Here is a 27,704-nt window from a genome sequence, read left to right on the forward strand (position 1 = left end):
AGCCCCGCTGCAAAGACAGCCCCAAACCGAGCCAATAGCCCTCAGCCGCGGGCCTGCGCCAAACCCGCACACTGGAACACTCCAACCCCGTGCCCTCCTTCCGCGCGCCAGGCGCCGGCCCCGCCCCCGCAGCGCACCGCCCCCGCGGGGCTGGTCTGGTCCCACCTCCCGGCTCGTGGGCTCGCTCGGAAGCCACTGGGCCACGGCGCGCGACGTTCTTCTAAGCCCCGCCCCCAGGGCGAGGGCGCCTTCTCCTTCTCCGCCCCTCCCCGCCCCTCCCCGCCCCAGCAGTTCCGTTACCAGCGGGAGGAAAAAACGTCCTCCCGGTCCCCGCCCCCTCGCCCTCAACGCTCTACTCCCTACTCCCCCCGCGATCACAACACAGCCGGCTACGGAGGCCCCTAACGTACAAATATCTTTCTGCCCGTCGTAGATTCTGTACCCCTGCCGCTCCCTCTGGTCCTAGGGCCCAACGGCCAACTGCTGTCAGGAACTTAGGCCAGTTCCTTACAGAGGTAGTAGCTTCTGATTCCCGTCACAGAAATTGGAGTCTCCTCGGCTGCTACGGCCTGTCCCAACCCTTCCCCCCACCTCTCGGAATTGTGGCGGTAGGGGGAGGAGGGAGCCTAGGCGCCTGCGCGAAGAGGCCGCTCTCCATCCGGGTCTCTGTCCGTGCGGTGCAGCAGGTCGGTAGGCGGGAAATGGCGACTGGCTGAGGGAGCTGCTGTTGCTGCTGCTGCTACTGCTGCTGTTGCGGGGGAAGCGGCAGAGACACCACACGGGGCGCAGCCGGAACCGCCGCCGGAGTCCGAGGACACTTTTCTACCGTCACAGTCAGGTAATCCCCCTCCCCGGGAACGGCTGCCGCCGCCGCCCCCAGCCTCTGCCCTCCGCCTCTTCCACGGCCCTTCCTGCCGGGGTCTCCTCCCCCTCTCACCCGGGTCCTGCTGCGGCTCCGGAGCCTCCGTAGGCAGGCGTTTTAGTGCCTCGTGCCTCCGGTGTGTGGAGCCGCTTGCTTCTGGACTTTTCCCCGGGGGATCGGGTAGGGAAGCTCAGTTCCCGCCAGCTCTAGTTCCCCGGGCTGCGGCCTGTGTTGTTGTTTGATGGGGAGAAATGTGTAACGTGCGGGCCCCTTCATCTCCCGTAGCTCCAGCCCTGGTTGCTCCGGTAGGCCTTTAGAGAGGTGAGGGTAAATACCGTGGTTGGACCACCAGGTGATGTGAAGTGAGGGGGGGTGGGGATGTGTGTGTGTGTGTGTGTGTAGTGTGTAACGTGTGTGTGCGCGCGCGCGTGTGTTCGTGTGTGGGTATCCATTCCTCCTGTGGATCTTGCTTTAGGGGGCGTTGCTCTCAGCGGCCTCTCATTTTTTATAAACATAACCCCTGGGGGTCAGAGGTGGGTAGGACCAGTCCTTTGACCCAGACCATTTGCCTACTGGACCCATTATCAGGTTGTCTTTCTTTTTTCCCCCATTCCCCGCCTCCCTCACCCCCGAAGTAAGAAGCCAAATAGTATTGACCAATATACTATGTAGTAGGGATGGGGGGGGGGGGGCGGTTGGAGGAGAGAAGAAGCAGTTTAGGCCGAAAACTCTGCTTCCATGCTTGGTAACATTTGCCTATCTTTTGGCATTAAATATCAGGGTTGGGGGTTCACCTCTGCGTCCTTGAACTAGACAAGCTCTTTTAAATAGACTTCCCTCTCTCAATCCTAGGAACATCTAAATGTGATGAATAGATGGAGTGATTAGGAAAGCCTGTACTGTTAAAACCTTCGTAAAAACTGCCGGGATGTTTTCAAAGGAAGTGTACTTATTAACTGTAAAGCATAATTAGCCACCCCCAAGGCAGATACTTTCCGGGCCCCCACCCCACAAATTCTGCCCATCAGTGCATGTATAAATTAGTACTCTTGAGTAATGATAGGTTTATTGGCATAGTTTTCAGTTTACCTGTTAACAGTTATGTATGTTCTTCTCTCGTGTCTTTTCATTCACTTTTTCTTATCCTTCTCAAACCCTTCTCCCTCCCCCAAAAAAGCCTTATCAGATTTTAAAACTGTAGTTTGCAGTTTTATTATTACTACATATAGCAAATTAAACTACCTTCACTTGGCTACCTGTTTCTAAATATTGCAACAAGGAGTATATATATAAATAGATAACTTTCCTCATAAAGACAAGTTAGAAAGAATTGTGTGACTTTTTGGCTTTACTTACTGGTTTGTGTTGTAGTCATAGTTTTACTTTTATCCTTTTGTTATTTGATGATAGCAATTGAAATTAGTAATAAAAGCCACTTTTTTATTCAAGTCAACTCACACAAATGAAAACATACATGTTATCTAGCCCATCTTTGAGACCTCAGAAGCCTTTACATTTACAGGGATGTTAAGAGATCGGAAGTGGCAAAAATCATCCCTATTTCGTAGTTAAAAGTTTGCCCAAGGTTACATGGTGAGTCATTGGCAGAACTTTAGGCTTATGTTGTGTTAATGAGAGTAATTTAGAAATAAAGTGAACCTCAATTTTCCCCTTCCCAAACACTGAGATTCCTATGTTATTAAGAAACAGTATGGCGCTTGTTAAATAATTTTAAATGTTTATTTAGAAAAAAGATCAAATGAGTTCCTAAGAAGTGAGTTATTGGCCTCCTGTGGAGATGATAATTTACTTTACTTTTGGACTTCAGTGGCCCATTGGGTAGTTTTCAAGACATTCATGTACTTAATAAATTTCATTTTACATGTAACTGAATGAACTTGTAGAATGATGCTTTTGAGAATTTTATAGTTATTGAGATATTAAATTCTTCACACGGGATCCTTTATCACTTCTTTCTGTATTATTTGGGAGAATACAGGTTGGATGGTCTCAGCCTCGGTAGCAGTTGGGCTACTCAGACAAACAGGATTGATTTGTTTTGCTGTACTTTGACAATTCTGGTCTTTGTAGTGACTTTTCTTCCCAAACTATAGAACATTTAATTTTAGATTAGAGTATCTTCATTCAGTAAGTGAAGAAATTGAGCTTTAGGTTAGTTGTCACTTTCCCAAGGTCACCTAGCCAATCTGTAACAGAGCTGAAGGCATTAGAACTCTCAAGCTTCTGATTTCCAAGTTCATGACTTCCTCCTCCAGACCAGTGCCAGGCAGATTGATGAAATAATGTCTAAAAACCAATCAAACTTGTATCTAATTTAAAAAAAAGACTAGCATAGGTATTAAGATGGGTTAAATTAGGGTAATTTGCTGTGTAACAAATGGAATTACAAAAAGGATTTTTGAGATAATTATAAAGTGGTTTGTGGTCTTTTGAGAGAGACTGTCTAGTTATAAGGTGTTTTTTTAATGGTTTACCTTGTTATGAGTTGAGAAATTTGAAAAGTGGAAAATAACACTTTGCCTATTAAATAGGTTTAAGGTTATCAAACAGTGGTCTACTTAAGTCTTCTAGGAAAGTAGAAAATGTGACTTGCTAGTTCTCTGCAGAGTTGTCTGCTACATGCTTTGTAATTTGAGGATGGAAAGGTAATAGAAGGTGCAAAAGCAGCTATAGTTTGTCCCTTGCATGACATTTACCATAAGAAGGTACATAGGGGATAAGCCAGGTATCAGTAACCTCTGGTGAAATGGTTGAATGGTTTAGATTAAATTATAATGGACAGGGCCAAGCTAGTAGGCAGAATAAGTAGTCAGGGATGAAGTACAATTTTAGGGGCACCTAAGCCCTACTGTAGACTTAAAGTTGTTGTTTTGTATTGTTTTTTTTTTTTTATCTATGGTTGCTATTATGCTAAAACATAGCCTCCAGGTGGTCCCCTTGTCTTGACTTATTGTTTATTGGCACTCATTTGAACTCCGGTTTGTCTGATTAATTGACAGCTAATAGCAGGGCCCCTAAGGCATTTGGACTGAAGAGAAACAGGTAAGTTTTTAAAAGTAGAGAAAAGTAAGGAAGGTACAGAAAAAGGGATATATAGAATTTTACCTGAGTGGGGTATGACCCAGTGGAAGGCATTTGTTAGCTGGGTGGCACCATGAAAACATTTTAACTAGATTTAAAAACGAGGATGAAAGTTGTTTTAAAAATAAGTCATTTGACCTAATATGGCTACTGGTCCTTAAAGCTATCTAATGCAACTTTGCATATTGATCTTTGTAGCCAAAAATTATACACCAAGCTGAAAGGGGTCCTACTAACCAATTTATTTTCCCTTCTGGATCTTCTCTCATTTATACATATGTGTGCTGTGTGCTCACAAGCACACACTTTTTTTTTTTTTTGGAGGACTTCAGGAAGGCAGGGCAATTGGGGTTAAGTGACTTGCCCAAGGTCACACAGCTAGTAAGTGTTAAGTGTCTGAAGCTAGAACTCAGGTTCTCCTGACTTTAGGGCCAGTGCTCTGTTCACTGCTTCACCTTGCCTGCCCCACACACTTTTAATGCAAATTTGTTTTCTTTTTTAAAAACGATTTAAAAATATTTTAAAGGTCCATATTAAGGGAGCTGTGAACATTAATATATTACATCAAATCGTGGACTAGGGATGAAACTGGTTATATGTTATTTAAGATAATAGTCATACAGTCTTTAGTTTAAATTTTTACATTACTACAGCCCATAGACTATATACACTAGGCATCTTTCAGATATATAAACTTTCTCTAACAATATTTAGACGCACCCCACCTAATTGTTGTTATATATTCCATGAGAACCTTATTAGATGAGATTTTTTTCATTTAGTACTTGTTCTCACTGATACAGGGAAATCCCAGTGAGAAAGCTCCTTATACCAATGCAGATCAACACCTGTTTGCAACTTATAGTCTTATAAGCAGTCTTACATAGCAGATAGGGGCACTGAAGGGATGACATGACCTGCCAGCATATATGTGTGTATATGTAATATATTAGTCAGACTTGAACTCAGTTTTTTCAGGCTCTCATTATGGCACAATGTTTCTCTATGTATGGAACACATTTTCATCGTTTTCTTTTAGTTTCGAAGAAACTAAACAGAGATATTTGTGGTTCTGTGAAAACAAATTAGATGAAACAACAGGGTTCTTAATTCATTAAGTTGTAAACGTGAGATATGTTCTCTGGGTAGCCAAAATTCAGACAATAAAAACTTAAATTAGAACTTTATGGCCTCCGACTATATTTTGATGACAGTAATAATGACTTCACCCACCTTGGGACTTGGTGAGGGGAATGGGAGCTTTGTATGTATATATATATGCCATTAATCCTCAGAGATAATTTGATCATTTCTCCATAATATCCACTGTTATAAATTTCAGGGATACATGTTTAGTGGACCATTTCAAAAAGTTAGCTGCTGAGTTTTTAAGTAGATATAAAACACTGAATTAGGGAAATTACTTTTGAACTTTTTTGACTTGTCAGAAATTTTTAAAGTGCATATCCACTAATAGGCCCTGTGGGTATAGAAAGAATGGTTTCTATCCTTTTGAACTAATTTATTCTGAATAGTCCAAGAACAAAGCAGGACTTTTTTATTTTTTTATTTTTGCCTAGTCCAAAAGAAGGTTAAGACTTAGTTGAGGAAGTCAAGATTTTAAATCCATTTACTCTTGTTATTTTAGAAGTTTTTTTAAATCATCTAATCATTTTCCAGTATGTCCTACCTCCTCACTCCAAGGATGCCATCCTTTTTAATAAAAGCTAGGTCTAGGGCAAGGGGGGGGGGAAGGGAAGAGAAGAACTGTTCTGTAAAACTGACTATCACATGAATCAAGTAAGGTGTGGTATGTAGTCTTCCACACCCATGGTCTTCCACCTCTGCAAAGAAGGGAGGTAAATTCTCATACATATTTTCTGAGTAATACTTATATTTTTAAAATATTATTGCTCCTTCTTGGCTAAAAAAAAAGTTCAATCTCCATAAGCTTTGGGTTAAGTAAAAGTTTGATATCTGTTTTTGGTAGTAGTTGCATACTTCCTCTTTTTACCCCAAATCCACGATTATCCTAATGAATTTGAAATTATTGACTTACCAAGAACCTAATTAACCTTTGTTAAATAAAATAAAATCATCGCTCAGTTTTGTAAGATAACTAAGATAATAAGAATTTGATATATTTTTTAAGATAAGTGCTATATGGCTTCTAAATAAGAAGTTACATCTGTCTCTGAGTTATGAATATGTATTAACATTTAAATCAAGCCTGGTTTTGGTAAACAAAAAATATTATTAAATATTGTATTTATTATTAGTTGGTATAAATAGCTATGTGTGTCAACTGCTTAAACTTAGTTCATTTCCACTCAGTCTTTCTCATAATGTATTATCTCCCCTATTTATACACTTATCAGGGTTGGGTGTTTTTTTGTTTGTTTGTTTGTTTTTTTTGCTTTGCCAGTAGTGAGATATGTATGTATGCCAGATCTCTACTATTTGATGTTAGGCTGAGTAATGGAAAATTATTTCAACTATTCAGTTAATACCTTAGTTAAGGCCTTTAAGACCCTTAATGACTTAAGGATTTTTGATTGGGAACTATTTATTTATCATTGGTAAGTCAGTATCTGTTGCTTTTTTTTTTCTAAGTAGTTTCCTATTATAATCATAAGACCATAGATTTAGACCTTTGAAGTCATCAGTCCAGCCCTCTGATTTTCAAGATAAGAAGTCTGTGGCCCAAGAGAAGTTATATGTGCCTTGCTCAAGGACACAAAGGGCTGACATAGGATTTGAACCTGTGTCCTCTCATTTAGTGTTCTCTCCATTCTGATGGTCTTTAATAGCATTCTATCATTGTTGGATACAGGTTTTTATATAAAATTATAGTTTTTTCTTTATAATTTACTCTTTAGCTTACCTTAATGCTTTAAAATAATGCTTGCTCAAGTACATAGTGGATCCTTAACACATGCCTGGCATATAGTAGGCACTTAAATAAATGTTTATCAATTGATTTAGTAGGCATAATTAATGCTTGTCATAGATTGAAGATCAAAATTAATTACCTGTGAATTTGTAGGGTTATTGAACCTGTAGTCATGTTTTTCCTCTTGGTAAAATTGACTGAGAACTACCTACTAGGAAAACACTTGTTCTTGTGACAATTTTATTGAAATTAAGTTCACATTTTTAATATTCTTGATAATTTATATATTGGGTCAGTGCTCTAAATTTGCAAATATATGTTCAAAAAAACCCTTTAAATATGGAATTGTTACCTTGAATAGGAAGCGTATTAGTTTGTGAGAACAGGTGGCATGGAATAAGATTTTATATAAACTTATGGAAAAAAAGAGCCCTAGTTACCAGTTCTTTAGAATTTAAGTCTCTATATTCTTGCTAAAATAATGCCGTTTGTATTGGTATATATTTTCTTGTACTTAGGCCCTTTTTTACATAGCCTTGTCATTCAGTAGATGTGATTAGGAATTGTGATTATAAAAGCTCCAAATTTTTTTTCAAATGCTTTATTAACTTCTGATTTACATCATTCATTTCTGCAAGATTTTGAGTTACAAATTTTCTCCCCTTTTTTCCCCCACCCATCCCCCCAAAACAGCTGTCCCACAGGATATCCCCACCTCCAATCTGCTCTCTCCCATATTTTCTCCCATACCCGTTTCGACTTTTCCACTGGATCTCTATGCCTCAGTGCCTGTATATCTTATTTCTTAATTACATGTAAGATGTTATTAATAATAGTATATATATATATATTTGAATATTTGATTTTAAAACTTTCAATTCCAGATTCATTCCCTTCCCCCCCTGCCACCCACCCCCACTGGGGAGACAAGCAGTTCAGTATAGGTTGTACATGTGCGGCTAATGCAAAACAATAACATAGTAGATATGTTGTAAAAGACTGACTATATTTCCCTCCCTCCTATCCCACCTCCCACTTGTTCTATTCTCTACTTTGATCCTGTCCCTTTTCAAAAGTGGGTGCTTCCAACTTCCCTCCCCCCCAGCCTGTCCTCCCTTCCATCATCCCCCCTTTCATCCCCTTCCCCCCCTATTCTCCTGGAGGGTGAGATCCCCTATTTAGTGTGTGTTTCACTCCCTCCTCAAGCCAGATTCAATAGGAATAAGGTTGACCCATTCCCTTTTGCCTTCCTATTCTTCCCCTCCATTGTAACCATTTTCCCTTGCCTCTTTTGTATGAGATAGTTTACCCCACTCTGTCTCTCCCCATCTCCTCTCATTATATTCCTCTCACCTCTTAATTTCACCTTTTAAGTATCATCCCTTACTGTTAAATTGGTCCGGTGCCCTCTATCTATGTATACCTGTAAACGTATATACACACATTCACATATGTATTCATATGCCCGCATACCCTCATATAAAGATATATATATATATTTTTCTAATCCCTTCAACTACTGAGAAAAGTTTCATAAGTTACAGTTATTGTTTTTCCATGTAGGAATGTTAATAGTTCAACTTTGATAAGTTCTTTATGATTTCTTTTCCCTGTTTACCTTCTCATGCTTCTCTTGCTTCTTGTATCTGAATGTCAAATTTTCTATTCAACTCTGGTTTTTTCAGCAAGAATGCTTGAAAGTCCTGTATTCCACTGAATGACCATATTTTCCCCTGAAACATGATACTCAGTTTTGCTGGGTAGGTGACTCTTGGTTTTAATCCCAGCTCCCTTGACCTCCGGAATATCATATTCCAAGCCCTTTGATCCCTCAGTGTAGAAGCTGCCAGATCCTGGTTTATCTTGATTGTGTTTCCACAATATTCAAATTGTTTCTTCCTGGTTGCTTGTAATATTCTCTCCTTAATCTGGGAATTCCGGGTTCTGGCAATAATATTCCTAGGAGTTTTCTTTTTGGGATCTTTTTCAGGAGGTGATCGGTGGATTCTTTCAACCTCTGTTTTGCCCTCTGGTTCTAAAACATCAGGGCAGTTTTCTTTGAGAACTTCCTGGAGGACGATTTCTAGGTTCTTACTTTGATCATGGCTTTCAGGTAGTCCAATAATTTTTAAATTATCTCTCCTGGATCTATTTTCCAGGTCAGTGGTTTTTCCCATGAGATATTTCACATTGCCTTCTATTCTTTCATTTGTTTGGATCTGTTTAATAGCATCTTGATTTCTCATAAAGTCATTAGCTTCCATTTGCTCCAATCTAATTCTGAAGCAACGATTCTCCTCAGTGAGCTTTTGAGATTCTTTTTCCATCTGGCAAATTCGACTTTTTAAGGCATTCTTCTCCTCATTGCCTTTTTGAGCCTCCTTTGCCATTTGAGTCAGTCTGTTTTTTAAGGTATTATTTTCTTTAGTCAGGCTGTTGACTCTCATTTCATAATTTTCTTGCATTGTTCTCATTTCTCTTCTCAATTTTTCCTCCACTTCTCTTATGTGCTTCTTAAGGTCCTCTGTGGCCTGTAACCAGCTTGTATTTTCCTTTGAAGCTTTTGGTGCAGGAGTTCTGACTTCACTGTTTTCCTCCTGTTCCATGCCTTGCTCCTTTTTGTCCCCAAAATAGGAGTGTAATGTTGGAATCTTCTGACTGCTTTGTTTCCTTTGCCTGCTCATTTTGCCACTCAATTATTTGACTTTTGGGCTTTTTGCCACAGTAGGATTCTGCCACCAGATAGGGTAGTTTTCGTCCCAAACGCTGGGGTTTTCTCAGCTGCCGGAGGTATTAGATGGGTGCCCTCTCTGAGGTCTCCACACGCTCTGGCAAGCTGGACACACACCCCAGGACCTCCACCCTAGACTGCAATCCAGATCCAAGCAGGTTAAAGCAAGAGCGATGACCCCTCAGACTGGTGCTTGGTCCCCCTACGATCTGCAGGCCAGGAGCTGAAGCCAGCGCTGGCAGGCTGTGCTGGAGTCTCAGCGGTTTCTCGCCCCGGGGGTAAAAGCCACGCACTCCCACTTACTGGGTCCCAAAGTCCAGACTGCACTGTCCTCTCACCTTGTCCTTCGCATCTATGTATTGATAAATCTGGAAAGGGCCACAGCTGCTGCTGATCTGGAGTCCCTCTGGCTGGGGCTGGTCAGGCCCGCCCTGGGGCTGAAGCCTCGGCATGGTGCTGGGGTCAGCTCCCAGAGCACTGCGCTGGCCGGTTCCTGCCGGCCTGCTGGGCTGTCCTCAGTGGGAGGTTAGCTTCTCTGTGTCATTTTGTGGGTTCTGCAGCTCCAAAGTTTGTTTAGTGTTCCCTTTTTACATGGATTGGGGAGGGTGGAAGTCAGAGCCACGGGAAGGTCGTGCTTCTACTCTGCCATCTTGGAGGGGTTTTTTTGAGTTAGTCTGTTTTTTAAGGTGTTATTTTCCTCAGTCAGGCTGTTGACTCTTGTTTCCTAATTCTCTTGCATTGTTCTCATTTCTCTTCCCAATTTTTCCTCCACTTCTCTTATCTGCTTCTTAAGGTCCTCTGTGGCCTGTAACCAGCTCATATTTTCCTTTGAAGCTTTTGGTGCAGGAGTTCTGACTTCACTGTCTTCCTCCTGTTCCATGCTTTGCTCCTTTTTGTCCCCAAAATAGGAGTGTAATGTTGGAATCTTCTGTCTGCTAATGTTGGAATCTTTCCTTTGCCTGGTCATGTCACCCCTCAGTCACTTGACCCCTAGGCTTTTTGCCATAGTAGGACTCTGCCACCAGACAGGGGAGCTTTTGCCCCAAACGCTGGGGTTTTCTCAGCTGCCCGAGGTATTAGATGGGTGCCATATCTGAGGTCTCCACACGCTCTGGCAAGCTGGACACACACCCTAGGACAACCACCCTAGACTGCTGTCCAGATCCAAGCAGGTTAAAGCAAGAGCGATTACCCCTCAGACTGGGGCTTGGTCCCCCTACACTCTGCAGGCCAGGAGCTGAAGGAGGCCCTGGCAGCGGCTCAGGGGATTCTCGCCCCGGGGGGCAAAAGCCACACACTCCCACTTACTGTGTCCCAAAGTCCAGACTGCACTGACCTCTCACTTTGTCCATCGCATCTATGTGTTGATAAATCTGGAAATGGCCACAGCTGCTGCTGATCTGGAGTCCCTCTGGCCGCCTGTCAGGCCAGCCCTAGGGCTAAAGCCTTGGCATGGTGCTGGGGTCAGCTCCCAGAGCACTGCGCTGGCCGGTTCCTGCCGGCCTGCCGGGCTGTCCTCAGTAGGAGGTTAGCTTCTCTGTGTCATTTTGTGGGTTCTGCAGCTCCAAAGTTTGTTTAGTGTCCCCTTTTTACATGGATTGGGGAGGGTGGAAGCCGGAGCTGTGGGAAGGTCCTGCTTCTACTCCGCCATCTTGACCAAAGCTCCAAATTATTAATGGGTATTTATTTTGAAGCTTAAGATAAAAAAAAAAAACTGCATGCATAACTGAAGGAACCTCTCTCTCTTTTGCAGCTAGAAAATTAACACTCATTAGAAATAAGAATTTTTGTTACCTTGATATTTTCAGTAAGATTCTGCTGCGTTTCTGTCAGTCAATCCAGAAATATTTACTTAAGCACTTCCTATGTGCCAATTACTTTGCTAGGGCTTGGGAAGTTTTTAAGGTGCTTTCAGTCTATCAGAGAGACAACATGTACATATGTAAGTAGATAATGGACTAAAATATAAGGTAGTAGTGGAAAGTACTAGGAACTGGGAGAGATCTGGAAAGACTTTATGTAGGAGCGAGGTGGTACTTGAACTGAGCTTTGAAATGATGGATTCTAAGAGGCAAAGAAGTAAGAAGAGAACATATAAGATCAGTTTAAAATCATGGAACCAGAAGATGAAATGTTAGAAAAGAAGGGAAAGTGAGCAAGTCATTCAGTTTGGCTGGACCATAGGGTGGGTAATGTATAAGTCTGGAGCTGGATGGTAAAGGGTTTTGCATGCCAAACAAAAACGTTTGTATTTGACCTAGAGGTAATAGGAAATCATTGAATCTTCCTGAGTGTGGAAGTGACAAAGACGCCATATTTTAAGAATACCATTTTGGCAGCTATGTGGAAAACGGCTTAGAGAAGGGAAAAATTGGATCCAAAGAGTCCAATTAGAAGGCTATTGCAATAGCTGGGGGTGAGAGGCAATGAAGGACCCAAAGTAGGGTAGTAGCTGGGTAAATGTGGATGCAGGAGGTGTGATAGATTCAGCAAGACTTAGCTAGTAATGTCATATGGGGGTGGGGAGAGTGAAAAGTTAAGGATGACTCCAAGATTGGGCATTTGGATAACTGGAAAGATGATAGTACCCTTGACCAAAAAGGGTTGGGTTGCATTGTCAGAGTTTGAAAAGATTGAGTTGAATTTGAGATGACTGAGATATCCATTTGAAAGTGGCTTATTAAAATTTCAGATTTTGCTTGTTAGTGAAATACTGGGGGGAAGGAGCATGGTACTAAGTAACTGGGTAAAATTACTGTGACTAAATTGAACAGCCAGGTCATTTTTGTCACGTGGGTAACATTGGTTAATACCAAATTTTCTGTGTTTTCAAAAAGTTCTTTAGTCATCAGTAAGCCAGTAGCCCACGCATCATGAGCTGGGTTAAACTCATATAGGTTGTGAGTAAATGAAAATATCTCATTTGAATGAAAATAATATTTTAAATCTGGAAAGAAACTTCTAAGACTTTTAAGACAATCTATTCCAGCTCTCTTCATTTTAGATTGGGAAACTAAGGCACAGCAGAGAGGGAAGAGTCAAACATTTTTTTTCCCACTTTTTGGAGGGAGGAGGGCAGGCCAATTGGGGTTAAATGACTTGCCCGAGGTCACATGGCTAGTAAATGTTAAGTGTCTGAGATTGGATTTGAACCCAGGTCCTCCTGACTCCAGACTTGGTGCTCTATTCACTTCACCACCTAGCCGCCCCAAGAATCAGACATTCTATAAAATGTGGAGAGTATTTGCTAGTTTTTTTTTTTTAAAGCAAACTATTCCTGACAAGTGTTTCTGATCATATTTAGTTTCTATTCTAACCCTGAAATGTTATGATTCTAGATTGGGTGCTTTCTGCATGTTTCTTCTTGCTGTTATTTAGCATGTAGAAAAACACATTTCAAAATAATGACCAAAAATGGTACTTTTTTTAAAAAATACTTTTTATTTGGAAGAAGGTAGATATCCTGCTTGTGGAATTGATGGCTAATAAATAAGATAATACTGTCTATTTCTGCCATACTTGATTTTTATTAAGTTATGGATGAAAGGAGAATGAAAAAAGCCTCTTCCCTCCTTATTTGACTGATGGTAGTAAGTGACAGTGGATAGTAAAAGTAGACTGTGGTATATAGACAGTAGCTAGAGCTGCTTAGTATGGATTGTTAAGTTTATAATTTTTAAAAAAATTACTCAGGTGAAATACCAAATTAAAAAAAAACCTAGATGAAATAATAGTAAGATAACTACTTTAGAAAATATCAGTTATTTAAAGCAGTAATGAAACTTTTTCCTCTGTCTTTTTATTTAAGTATAAACTTGCTAGGAATTCTTTAGGACTATAGATTTAGAAGTAGAAGAAAAGGTCCCTTCAGGTCTTGTAGTCTGACCCTCTCGTTTTGCAGGTGAGCAAATGAAGTGCATGAGGTAAGATGACTTGCCTAAGATTACAAAGTAATCAATAGTCAAAATTTGGATGCAGGTTCTCTGCTACAAATCCAACACCACTTCTACTGTAATATTCTGCCTCCTTTTGCTTATAAATTATTTTTAAATTTCCATTTGGCAATAAATACTTATTTAATGATAAATCTTTTTTCATTGATGTTTTTAGCAGTTTAATAGGCATGTTATGAATCGATCTATCTCATTTTCCTCTTATAACTTTCTTGATTTTTATCTTGTATCAAACACTTCGGATCTCTATTTCTTGTGTGACGGTACTATTTCACTGGCTCTCAAGAAAGTAAGGAGTAATAGGCTATTTCTGAGCAACTTTGAGAGGCAGCATGGGCAGTGGAAAAGATGCTGGTTTTAGAGTCTAACGACTTTGGTTTGAATCCTAACATTTCCACTTAATATTTGTAAGATGGTGGACAAATCACTTGGCTTCTCTGGCCTTCAGTGTCCTCTGTAAAATGAGGAGGTTGGATGACCTTCTAACTCTAAATCTATGCTCCTGTGATTGAAAGCGGTTTGTTTTTTGGCTTAAAATTTTACTGAGTCATTTTTTGATGCAATATGCATATTATTCTATATAGCAAAATATGTATAGTTTATGGTTGTTTCATAACTATAATGATAATATCTGTTGATATAAGACAAACTGCAACCACTATTCTACATTTCAGTCATTGTCTGGATATGAGATAGTTGAGTGATAAGAGAAAGTTTAAAAGTTTAAAGAAATCATATAAGCATGTAGGATTTTGTTATAGTGAGAATTTTTTCTGATTCTGTCAAACTTTCCATTTTTCCTCATTGTTCAATTTGGGGATGTATGTTGGTAGGATAAAGTAGCTGACTGAGTACCCAATTTGCAGTGCTTAACCCTCTTTCTTATAAATAATTCAGTAAACATTTCAGTTCAACTTGAATACATTAGAGGTACTTTGCTTTGGTCAGATGGTATCTAAAATATTGTTTTCAGACCTGGGCATCACACTTTAGGGAAGATGTTGACAAATGAAGAATGCAGAGATAAAATGTGGGCTATTTAGGGACAGTTGAAGAAATGATGTTTTAGCCTAAAGAAGACTACATAAGGGATGACATATCTCTTTAAATATTTGAAGGGCCACCATATGGAAGAGGGTTTGGACTTACTTTGTTTGGTTCTAGAGGATAAAACTAGGGAGTAATGGGAAGTTGTAGAAATTTAAATTTTATGAAAAGAAAAACTTCTCTAACAATTGGAACAATTAAAAAATGTAATGGTCTGTCTGAGGGGGAAATGAGGATTCCCTATCATTGGAAGAACTTCAAGAGTAAATAAGCCAGACACTGTAAAGATTCCTGTTCCAGTACCATTTGGACTAGATAGCTTCTGATGTCTTTTCCAATTCAGAAATTATATTTCTATCAGACTGCTGAGCTCTGTTCTCTTGGGGGAAGGTGGCTAAGTTTATAGACCTGACTCTAGCTCTCTGTCCTATAATAGCCAACTGACTATCTAGCATGTCTCCAGTCTCTCTCTTCTCAGTGCATCTTTTACCTAGCCAACAAAATAATTTACCTAATGTGCTAGTCTGTCATGCCCTTGCTAACTTACCTTCAGTTACTATAACCGACTCACAGAATAAAATAGAAATTCATTAGACTGGCATCTAAGGTCTTCTGCAGTCTTACTGGAATCTGCTTTTTACATTTTTCTTCACTCTCCTTTTTAGGCATATATTTGCTCCCAGCCAAACGTGACTACTGGCCATTTTCCTCTCTCCATTTCCTACCTTTATCCTATTTCTTCATCCCTCTCTAACTTCCCCAAGTCTAGGATGCTCTCTCCCCCATTAAAGTATAAGCTTCTTTGAGACTGTAGTTTTTCATCCACACCACACCATACATGTCATAGTTCCTTACTTAATAGAAATGAGCCAAATTTAATTTTGTTTGGCAGCAGTATTAGAATAGACAATTATTTAAATTTTCAGAAAAGAGAAGTGCACGCAACTAGTCGTTAACTACTCATTTCTCCTCAAATAGTTGAGCATTTACCAAATAATTATATATTTTAATGGGAATGTATAACAGTTTTCCATGATACACTTACAGATCCTGTACTGTCAAGAGAAATGTAGTTAAGTAGATACTTTGTTTCAGAGTTTTTGTGAAAAGATTAAGTTGGAGCTCAGTTTTCCAAATTTGGGCAGATTAACTACTATAGTAAAAGAACTAAAAGTTAATTTTACAAAGCACTTTGTAATATATCCAGTTGGACATTGTCCCAGAGCTTTAAGGTGATCAGGAAAATTTGAGCCTTTCCTTTACTAGGTTTTATTAGGTTTACTAAAAGGTCAGTATTGAAAAGTAGCGTAGATTCTCTTGTTCAAAAAAAGGACAAAAATAATATGGAATTCTAAACTCCAGTAAGTTTAAATGCATTCGGATAAGGTCACAGAAAGTTTGCTTAAATTTTAGTTGTAGCATATTCTTTATAATTCCTTTGGATTTAAGAATGGTCTCAGCTGATTTAATTTATTTCTTGAAGATGTTAATAGTAAATGTTTAATTTACCAGCTTTCAGAAATAAGTAGTTAGCAAATATCAACAGAAGGTTTTAGATTGAGAACTTTCTTCTACTTGTAGTCATCAAACAAAGGGAACAGACTACCTCACTGAATCAATTCAGCAAACATTTTTTTCACCATTTTAACCTCTTCACTTTTTATTTTGTATTTTTAAAAATTCGGTTTTTACTTTCAGTTCCAAATTCTCTCTTTCCTATGTCCAGCCTTTACCTGTAGAGAAGACAAGAAGAACAAAGCCCTATACATACATATATAGTAATGCAAAACAAATCCTGCATTAGCTAGGTAGAAAGAAAACGCTTTTATGCACTGAGTCTATCTCTTCTAGTCCTTTGGAATTGTGTGTTGTCATTATAGTAACCTCTCTTTGAGGAGGGATTGGGTAGCGAGATTCTTCATGGGTTTTCTGGAGTTATGGTTGGTCATTGTGTTTATCAGGGTTCTGAAGTCTTTCAAAATTGTTTGTCTTTACAATGCTGTTGTAATTGTATAAATTGTTTTCCTGGTTTTGCTCGCTTCCTTCTGTATCAGTTCATACAAGTCTTTTTAGGTTTTTTCAGAAACCATCCCCTTCATCATTTCCTTTTTTGGGGGGGGGGAATGCGGGGCAATTGGGATTAAGCGACTTGCCTAAGGTCACATGGCCCTTCTTCATTTCTTATAGCACAATAATATTCCATCATGTTCATATACAGTAGTTTGTTCAGCAGTACCCCCAATTGATGGGCATCCCTTTAGTTTCCAGTTTTTGCTAGCACAAAAAAAGCTTTTATAAATATTTTTGCACATATAGATCCTTTTCCTCTTCCTTTGATCTTTTTTGGAATATAAATCCAGTATTGGTGTCCCTGGATGAAAAGGTATGTACAGTTTAACAGTTTTGTGGCTTAAGAAACACCCACTAATATAAGATTCTCAGTCATTAATAATTCAAGTCAAAGCTGGGTGATCCTCAACCTGTGGATATTATTATAAAAGGGATTCCTATATGGAGTAGTACCTAGTGTGTCCTTTCTAAGTAACATCTGCCTTTGAGTCTACAAATAGTGAAAGTTGAATGTCATGAAACAATAAAATAGAACTTATTTAAGAACAAAAGAAGTTACACACAAAATTAATTAAACAGAATAACTACATTCAAGGCGCTTGACAATTCTGGTAAAGGTGTCAGGAATACCAAATAAGAAGTCTTATTGTTAATGTCTTTGTTATATAGGTTATCAAATCTTCTAATTCCTTTTATGAGAGTCAACAGTAGATCGAGGTGCTAGCCTTGTAGTCAGAAGACCTGGCTTTAAGTTCTGTCTTTGAGACTTGCTAGGTGGTGTGACTATAGGCCATGGTCTTCAAACTTTTTTGAATATGTACCCCAATATGTGCACATTTACTTATCTACATATATTTACTTAATAGCTACATTATACGATTTTTAAAAATAGAAAGCACTGATGCAGTGTGATTCAAAGGGCTGGTTGTAAGTTGTTTATTATAATACTTGGTTTTAATGGTTGTTGTTGAAAAAGAAACAGCACAATGATACATAGATCCAAATGGAAGAAATGTGTCATTTATTGTGCTTTCTAAATTATGACGCTCATTTTTCATTTCCATATACCAATTATCCTGAGGTTTTTGTTGAAATTCATTCCCTGATGCTAATAATTTTTTGAAAACTAGTCAGAGGATTTTGAATTTTTATATTTTTTACAAATGGATTCAAAATGCACTGAAATGTTTTATTTGGAAGATTTTTAAATAGGTTAAAATTGTTTTCCAAGTATAGAGGTATGAGTTTTTGTAAGTGTCACATTTTACAGGGTTTTCAGCAGCCCAGAGAAAGGGAGTGGGGAGGTGAGGGACAGGGTACAGGAGAAGGCTATCAAAAGTGACACATTCTGCAGAGAAGTTGAGTAAGACTGATAAAAGGCCATTATGTTTCTTCTAGTTGACAGTTTAGTTATTTTGGGGAGGGAATTTGGAATTAGGAATATAAGGTGACTAAAATGTATATACTCAGGGCGGCAAGGTGGCCACAGTGAATAGAGCATAGGCACTGAAGTCAGGAGGACCTGAGTTCAAATCCAGCCTCAGACACTTAGCTTTAGCCATGTGACCTTGGGCAAGTCACTTAATCCCAATTGCCCCTCCAAAAAGCAAAAAAAAAAAATGTACATACTCTGACTCAGATTCCTCTAATAGGCATTGACCCAATAAGAAGAAAGTCTCTACATACAACAGAATTTTTAAGGCCTTTTTTTTTTTGGTAGTAACAAACTGGAAACAAAGTAGATGCCCATCAATTAGGAGACTGCAAAACAGAATTGTGGTGCATGAATATAATGGAATATGATGACTACAGAGAACTGTGGAAAGACTTAAATGAACTAACTAATGCAGTCAGGTTAAGCTGAGCCAAGAAAATGATGTTCAGTGACTAAAATAATGCAAACTGAAGGAGAGAAACCACTACAAAATTAAAACTGCATGTTGTAAAATTACAAAGAACAAGCATGACTCCAAAAAAGAGTTATGGGAAGACATCTCCCACTCCTTTGCAGAAGTGGGAGGTGATCTACAAGTGTGAAACATTGCATGTGTCTTTAGTTGTTTTTTTTTTTAGCGTATCAATCACTTTTGCTGATTAAAAAAAAATTCCCTTAAAAATATTCTCTGTTATATGTTGTGGTTCTCTGTGAGCAGGGAATGACAAGGAGACATTTAAGTGATGAAAATAAAAGGTATCAATAAAAGAAAGATTATTGGTAACTTTGAAGGAAGCAGTTTCAGTTGAGTGGTCGAGTCAAAAATAATGATGTTTAGAACTTGGGAGATAGGAAGGAAGGATAGTGGTACCCTTGAAAGAATTAGGGGTATTGGGAAGACTTATGCATTTGGAGTGTGGGAGATAATGTAATGTGATCTGCAATATAAATCACAACCCATCCACATTCACTTTTCCATCTTGGCTCGCTGTGTCTCACTAGAAAGGAAAAGTATGGGGTGGGGCTATAAACCAGGCACTGGGAATGTGTTGCTCCACTGTGGGGGCAGGGAGAGGTAGTTCTGTTGGAGACCAGGCCTGCAGTTGGATTTCTTGGTGTGAACTTAGTTTGTGGCCCATTTTCCCACCCTTAGATTGTTTTTCCTTTGTCATGCTGTGCCATTGGGGGGGGGGGGTGTGCACCGCTCTTAGCTTTGGAAACCACTGGCCCAAGCAGTTTTCTTAAGAGTTTTTATCTGTGAAAAAGTTTATAGTACAGGAATTCCCTTTAAGATGAAATCAAAGCACAGGTCAAATGCCATCCCCAAAAGTTTTACATAAAATATGTATTTAAATCAAGTTGGTAGCTGGCAGAAGAAAAGGCTAATCTTGTCATTAAAAAAAAAAAAAAAGAACATACTTTGCACAGGTGATTTTCATTTTGGGACTATATAAAACAAGTTTTTTTTTTTCCAACTTTCTCTATTTCCCCTTTCATTTTCAGTATTCACTTTTTGTACTTGTTTTAGAGTTGATAGTTTTTCATTTTTATTTTATATTTTTAAATTGCATTGATCCTTTTTTCTATTTTTAACATAAATTTTCGTAGATTAATTTTTTTCTGAAGACTTTTACAACTACATAAATTTGTGTTAGCTTGACATTATTATTGATTATGTGATTTTTATTCTTTCATTATTCAGGATGTCATTACTTAGGCTTCATATAGGTTTTCATATTTTGTTCATGTTTACTTTAGTATTATTTTTGTTGTTTTATGATTTGTAAAGGGTGTGTTTGTTGTTTCTACTTTTTTGCATGTTTTATTCCTTTTTACCTAGAATTGATGAGTTTTTGTAAATGTAACATGGGATATATACTAAGAAGGATATATATTCTTTAATATTCCCAAATTCTGAAGTGGCCATCTTTTAGTCAAATTTAGTTTTTCTAACAATTTGTTCTGTATTTGCTGTATATTTTCCTTCATGTCCTGTTGGCTTTATCTGGCTCCAGGAGAGGAATATTATTATTAGTCTTTTATCAATAATAGATATCTACCATGTGCTAGACATTGTGCTAATTGTGAGCATGCAAAGAGAAAAATGAAACATTTTCTTCCTTCAAGTAGTTTATATTGTAAAAAGGGAGAAATCTTGTGTGCATATATGTATATACAGAATATATGCAAAATGAATACAATATAGCTTTGGGAGAGAGGGCTCTAGTTGCTGAAATGATTGGGGAAGGCTTTACACTTGATGTGAATTTTGGGGGGAATCTAAGGATTCTAAGAGGCATAGAAGGAGGAAAAGAATAGCATTCCAGACCTTTGGTTTTGGGCTGGAGTAGCCAACCCAGAAGAGCTAAGCACTTAACCCAGCCTCTTTGCTGAGCCCTGCCTAACACTTGACTGGTCTAGCTGTGGAATTATAAAAGGGGGTTGGTCCAGGGGCAGGCAGGTATCGGTGGGGTGTTTATGGCTGTCTGGTTTTTCCTGAGTTCCTACTGCCTTCAGTTTCTTATAAGGTGATTGCTGTAGGGGAGTTGTTTTTTTTTATAGACATTTTATTCTTGAAATTGGGTGCTTTTAATCCTTAAATCATAAAGTTGGGTTTTAATTAGATTTTATGGTCTGCAAGTACACATTGCATTTTTTAAGCTTTTGAACCTGCTTTAGGCTTGGCCCACCAATGGCATGGACACTGAAAGTGGAGTAATAATATACAGGAAGACTAAAAAAGGAATGAAGGAACCACATTGTAAATAACTTTAAATGCCAAATAGAGTTTATATTGGATTCTCTTTGAATCACTAGAGTAGAGGAATCATGTGGTAAAACCTGTGCTTCTGTGAAGGATGGGTTTGAGAGGAAAGAGACTTGAGGCGGGAAGACCAAATAGGAAGCTAATGCAGTAGTCCAGGTGATAGGTGATGACCTCCAGAACAAAGGTAGTGATTGTGTGAGTAGAGAGAAGGCAAGATATGTGAGAGATGTCATGGGGATAGAAATAACGTGGGGTGAGTAATTGAAGACAATACTGAGATTGCCAACCTGGGTGACTAGGAAGGTTGGTGGGGTCCTCCACAGTAGTAGGAAAGCACCAATAAACAAACGTTTCCATATACGAAGACTAGGGTGAGAAAGGATTGTATAGGAGACTGACTCTCATTACATATATATATATATGTATATATATATATACATATACATATATAGTTTGTTAGTCATTCAGCAACCATTTATTAAGCCCCTATTATGTGCCAAGGACAGTGCTAAGCACTGGAGATACAAGTATGAAAAGCAAAAAATCCTCCCAGCTCACGGTCTAATGGAGGAGATAACCTGAGAACAACGTGTGTAAGAGACACAGGGTAAATGTATTCTCAGAGGGCTTAAGGTGAAGGTCATTTCAGTGGGAGAGCAATAGAGGAGGTGGAGAGGTAGAGGCAAAAATGTCTTGGAAAAGGTAGAATTTTAAGTGAATATTGAAGGAGACGGGGGAAACCAGGTAGTGGAAGTGATTGTATTTGATCCTGAAGGTAATGGGAGCCACTGGAGTTTCAGGCCAATGGTTTATGAAGTTCAGTTTTTTAAATTGTGATGAGGTTGGGATCTGAACCCCCCAAAGTAAAAGACCTTATCTTTGGGATCTGGGCCCCAAAAAGGAAAAGTCCTTATGGCCCACATCCCTGGCATTGACCTGGGGGCAATCAACCCTGCCCTTTCATTGTCTGCACCTGGCTCCACCCTATACTACCACTTCCTTAATTCCATCTGGACCCCTTCTCTCTTCCCACAGCCTTCTGTATATAAGATCCATCTTGCCTCCATTAAGGTGCTCAGATTCAGTCTGGTCCTCTTGTCAATACAAGCATCACAAATGCTCAGATTCCTTAAGAGTCTAGCCAATATGGTGGATTTTAGAATCACACCCACCCTCTATAGGTTAATAAACTGCATCTTTGGTAGAAAGAAGTCTTGGATCATTCAGGCAGGATCCACAGTCACTATTTTGAGATCCCAGCACCCCTAAACCTTAACAATTGAATGGAAGTAGGGAGAGACTTGGGGCAGGCAGACCAACTAGCAGGTTATTACAATAGTCCAGGCATGAGGATTTGAGGCCTGGCTCAAGGTTATTGCAACATCAGAGAAAGTGAAGAGAGTATATTTAGGAGATGTTACAAAGATGAAATCAGTAGAATGGATATGTGGGTGAGAGAGAATGAGAAGTCAAGGATAACACCTAGATTTTGAGCCTGGGGACTGGGAAGATAAGATGTTGGTATCCTTGATTCTAAAAGGAAAGTTTAGAAGAGGGGAGAGTTTAGAGAGAAAAGATGAGTCCAGTTGTGGATATAATGAGTTTAAGATGACTACTGGATATTCAATTCAAGAAGTCTAATAGGCAATTGGATATAGAACAGGAGTTTAGGGCCAGATAGAGATCTAAGCATCATCTAAATAGAGGTAAACATTGAATTCATAGGGGCTCTGATGAGAGATCACAGCAAAACAGTATAGGAGGAGAAGAGAACAGCACAAAGAACTGATCCTTGGGGTATACCCACAATTAGTAGGCATGACCTGAATGAAAAATCTAGCAGTGTGGTACGGCTGAGAAGAAACAGTCAGAGAGGTAAGAGTAGAGCCAGGAAAGAGGATGGAGCCAAGATGGTGAGTATAAGCAGTGACTCACTTAACCTCTCCCTCAAACCCTTCCAAATACCTGTAAAAAATGACTGAACAAATTCTAGAGCAGCAGAACCCACAAAAAGAGTGAAGCAAATTTCCAGCCCAAGACAACCTGGATGGTCAATGGGAAAGGTCTGTTGTGCCAGGGTGGGAGAGGAGCACAGTTGTGCTGCCACATACTAGGCCCCAATAAACCTGGAGCAGGCCTCAGGGGACTGAATCACAGACAGCTGAAGCAGACATCTCAAATGCCAAAGACAACTTATAAAGTCAGTGGAAAAGGTCTTTTGGACCTACATGAGAGAAGAGTACATACAAGCCCTGACCCCCATGCAGTGTCACAGTCGGCAGCAGCAGCTGCTTCCAGAGCTCTCAGTCCACAGATGGTAAAGGGATCAAACAGCTGATCAGAAGGAGATTATAGAGGTCTCTTACATGGCACTGAGGAAGGATTCTTTGACTTTGCCCATGCCCAGATATGGGTGGCAGTCCTGAGGTGAAGAGAAGCACTGGGATAGTAGAGCTTATGGCATTAGTGAAGAGGGAACCTGCCTCACAGTTCCAGGGTAGAAAAGAGTGCTTGTGGTCTACTCACTGACCAGAGTACAGGCCAGGGGAGGAGTAAACACCTCTCCTTAGATCATACTTCTTCTCCCAAGAAGTACCTCTGAAAATAGCTGCACAAAACCCCTGAAGCATAGGACAGTACACCCTCCACACTGGAAGCAGAACTCTACCTTAACAAAGAGTTAAAATAGTCAAGTAATTGGCTGGGGAAATGACCAAACAGAGGAAAAAAGCTCATACTATAGAATCTTACTTTAGTGACAAGGAAGATCAAAGCATACACACAGAAGAAGACAACAGAGTCAAAGCTGCTACATTCAAAGCCTCCAAGAAAAATATGAATTGGTCTCAGGCCATGGAAGGGCCCAAAAAGGATTTTGAAAATCAAGTAAGAAAAGTAGAGGAAAAACTGGGAAGAGAAATGAGAGTGATAAAAGAAAATCTTGAAAAACAGCTTGCTAAAGGAGACCCCAAAAAATACAGAAAAAAGTAACATCTTAAAAAATAGATCAGACCAAATGGCGAAAGAGATCCAAAAAGCCAATGAGGAGAATACCTTAAAAAGCAGAATCAGCCAAATGGAAAAGGAGGTCTAAAAGCTCACTGAAGAAAATAATTCCTTAAAAATTAGCATGGAGCAAATGTAGGCCAATGATTCAATGAAAAATCAAGAAATTATAAAATAAAACCAAAAGAATGAAAAAATAGAATACAATGTGAAATATCTTATTGGAAAAACAACTGACTTGGAGAATAGATCCAGGAGAAATAATTTTAAAATTATTGAATTACCTGAAAGTCATGATAAAAAAAAAAGAGCCTAGACATCATCTTTCGAGAAATTATCAAAGAAAACTCCCCTGATATTCTAGAACCAGAGGGTAAAGTAGAAATTGAAAGAATCCACCGATGACCTCCTAAAAGAGATTCCGAAAAGAACCAAGAAAGATCAGTGTCATGAAAACCAAGTAAGAATTAAGTATTGGAGAAAGAAAGTGATCAACAGTGTCAAAGACTGGGGGAAAAGACCATTGGATTTGGCAATTAAAGATAATTATTAATGTTGGGAAGCAGTTTTGGTTCAGGGATGAGGTCACAAGCCAGAGAATGAGAGGAGAGGAAGTAGAGGCAATAAGTATAGAGGACCTTCTCCAGGAGTTTAGCCAGGAAAAGGAGAGATACAGAATAATAGCTAGAGGAGGGAGAGTTTTTTGAGGTTTGGGGATATATGTTTATAGACAGCAGGGAAGCAGGCAGTAGTCAAAAACAAGAAGAGATTGAAAATGAGCAAAAAAGTGGGAATGATAGATGGGGTAGTCTGTTGAAAAAGACATGATGAAATTTGATCATGTGTGTCCATGTAGAGGTGTTTACCTTGGCACAGGGTGAAGGGCCTCCTCTTCATATAGGAGGTTTTTGTTGTTTTTAAGCATACTCACTTAAGTAGGAAGTTCCAGAGCTTGTCTTGATTGCTTTCTGAATCTTTGGATCTTTTCTGTACATTTTCTTTAAATGCTTTATTAATATTTTTTTGCTGTCACTATCACTACTCCTCTCTTCACCCCATTTTTCCTTTACCTCTCCAGATAAATCCCTCTTTTTGTTAGAGCAGAAGTTACTACTATGAATGATTTTGTACCCATGTTATTTCCCATTTTCTTTTCTTTTCCTCCCTTCCCAATGAGGCATATACCTAAAAGTGGTATCCCTGGGTCTAAATATTTGCAGTTTGGTGACATCTTAGGAGTAGTTTCAAATTGTTTTCTAGAAATATTGGACCACAGATTTACCTAATAGTAAATTATTTTGTTTTTCCACAGCTCCTCCAACAGTTGTCATTTTCTCTTTATGTCATCTTTGCCAAGATGAAACTCCAGAATTGTTTTAATTTGCATTTCTTATTGGAGTTTGAGCATTTTTTTATAAGGTTGTTAGCTTACCTGTCTTTTGAGAATTGTCCTCTTTATCCTTTAACCATTCATCTGATGAGGACCACTCTTTTCTTGTATATTTGTATCAATTTTCCCTACGTAGCTAAGATATCAGACCTTTCTGAGAGAAATTTTCTGGGATTTCTTTTCCAAACTATTTCATAGTTTAAAAAAAAATTCACCTGGAGCAATAAAAGGTCAAGAATAACTTGATCTAATTGCATGCTCTGTATTTTTGTAGTTGTACAGTTTTTGCTTTCAAAGTTGTCCTTTTTATCTTCTATGGTCCTTATTGTTCCTTGTTTGTTCAAGAATTTTTCCCCTAACTGTAGTTGTGAAAGTTTATCTCCTTCCCTACTCCTCTGATTTATTTATAATGCAACCTTTAATATCTACATTATATATCTTTAGAACTGATTATACTATACAGTGTGAGATGTTGGTACAAATCTTAGTTTTTTTCAAGACTGCTTTCCACTTTTTTCCAACAGTTATTTTCAAATAGTGACTATTTGCTAGAGTAGTTGACCTTGGTTTTATCAAATGTGATTGCTTTTGAGTCCTGTGTACCTCATCTGTTAAACAAATTAACTTTTCTATTTTTTTCAGCCAGTACCAAAAATTTTTTGATGATTATTTACTTTATAGTATAATTTTAGTTCTAGTATTTCTCTAGTGCCATTCTTACTTTTTTTCTCTATCTTCAGATTCTTGACTATTTGTTTCTCTGGTTAAATTTTATTATTTTGTCTAGTTTTCTTAAGTAACCCTTTGTCTTATTTTGATAGTTTGGTACTCAATCTAGAAGTTAATTTGATAATATTATAATTTTTATTATGTTGGTGCCACCTAAATATGAGCTAAGAACATCAGTTACTTAAGACTGTTTATATTAAAAAAATTTTGTAGTTGCATTTGTGAAATTGCTGTGTGTCTTGGTAAGTGGACTTGCCAGATGTTTTATACATTGTATAGTTATTTTGAATGGAATTTATTTTCTTTCACTTCCTGCAGTGATTTGTTGGTATAATATATAAAAAGGCTTGTTGGTTTATTATGGATTTATTTTATATTCTGCTAAAGTTATTGTTTCAGTTAATTTTTAGTTCAACTCTCATCCTTTACACTTTTATTTGCAAAAAAGTGATTGTTTTATTTCCACTTTGTGCTTACTGATACTTGCTGGTTAATGACTTATTCTGTCAGTGTTATTGTTATAGCTAGAATTTCTAAAACTATATAGAATAATAGTGGTAGCAGTAGACATCTTTGTTTTACCTCTTATCTAATTGGAAAGTACTTTAGCCTTTCTTCATTACAGGTAGTGCTGGTTCATGGTTTTTGGTAGGTATCTTTTACTGTATTAAGGAAAAATCTGTTTAAACCTGTGCTTTTTTTTTTTGGAGGGAGGAAAGCAGGGCAGTTGGGGTTAAATGACTTGCCCAAGGTCACACTGCTAGTAAGTGTTAAATGTCTGAATCTAGATTTGAACTCAGGTTCTCCTGACTCCAGGGCCAGTGCTGTATTCACTGCACTACCTAGCTGTCCTGATCCGATGCTTTTTAATGTTTTAAACATAAATGGATATTGCATTTTGTGAAAAAGTTTTTTCTGCATCTGTTTTTATTTTGTGATTTATGTGGTTTTTATTGTTTTTTGTAAAGTCTTATAGAAAACTAGCCTTGAAACTGCCTTGTCATCCCAAGTCAAACTTTCGATGATCTAGGCAATTCTCTTAGATTTTAAATTCTAGAGGAGAGTGACCATGGATTAGTAGAGGGAGTTTCTTCATCTGGGTATTCCCTATAACAACAAAATCATAGGTTCAATCCCTATCTTTTTCCCTTGTTACTACTTAAACATTATACATAGAGATCTTTAAGCATTTTCTTTTTTAAATTATATGTTATGTGTATATATTTTTTTCACCTTCCTACACTGAAACCCCTCCACCCAAGTTGAAAACAAAAAAAAACCCGTTACAAACATTTATTCAAGCAAAACAAATTTCCTCATTGGTCATGTCCCTCCAAAATTTTTTTCATTTTGCTCTCATGCATCTTTCACCTCTGTATCAGGAGATGGGTAGTATGTGGTAGTATGTTTCATCATTAGTTCTCTGAAATCACAGTTGACCATTATGCTGATAGTTCCTAATTTCTTTCAGAATTGTTTGTCTTTACCATATTGTTGTCATTGTATAAATTTTTCTCCTGATTCACCTCACTCTGCATCAGTTCATAGATGGTTTCTCTGAAACCATCTTTTTTTGCAGCATAATGATATTCCATTATATGTGTACCATAACTTGTTCATCCACTCCCCAGTTTATGAACTCTTCCTCAGATTCCTGTGTTTTGCTACCTCAAAAAAAAAAGAGCTATAAATATTTTTACACATCCTTTGTTAGTGGGG

At 38.5% G+C, this 27,704-nt stretch overlaps 1 protein-coding gene across 3 annotated transcripts in view; it reads left to right on the top strand.

Annotated features, from left to right (window-relative positions):
* Nucleotides 1-354: 354 nt before the first annotated feature.
* CTDSPL2 (CTD small phosphatase like 2) overlaps nucleotides 355-27,704 on the top strand; it is a 111,201-nt gene continuing 83,851 nt past the window's right edge. For 2 of the 3 annotated variants that reach the window (XM_069105929.1, XM_069105928.1), the window contains exon 1: nucleotides 355-838. The gene's annotated coding sequence lies outside the window, so the exon portion shown is untranslated. The remainder of the gene's footprint in view (nucleotides 839-27,704) is intronic. The other variant, XM_069105927.1, reaches the window with a different exon arrangement.

The sequence above is a fragment of the Petaurus breviceps genome, unplaced genomic scaffold (assembly GCF_028583685.1).
Source record: "Petaurus breviceps papuanus isolate PSGF00001 unplaced genomic scaffold, PetGlider_PUasm1.0 77, whole genome shotgun sequence".
Lineage (NCBI taxonomy): Eukaryota > Metazoa > Chordata > Mammalia > Diprotodontia > Petauridae > Petaurus > Petaurus breviceps.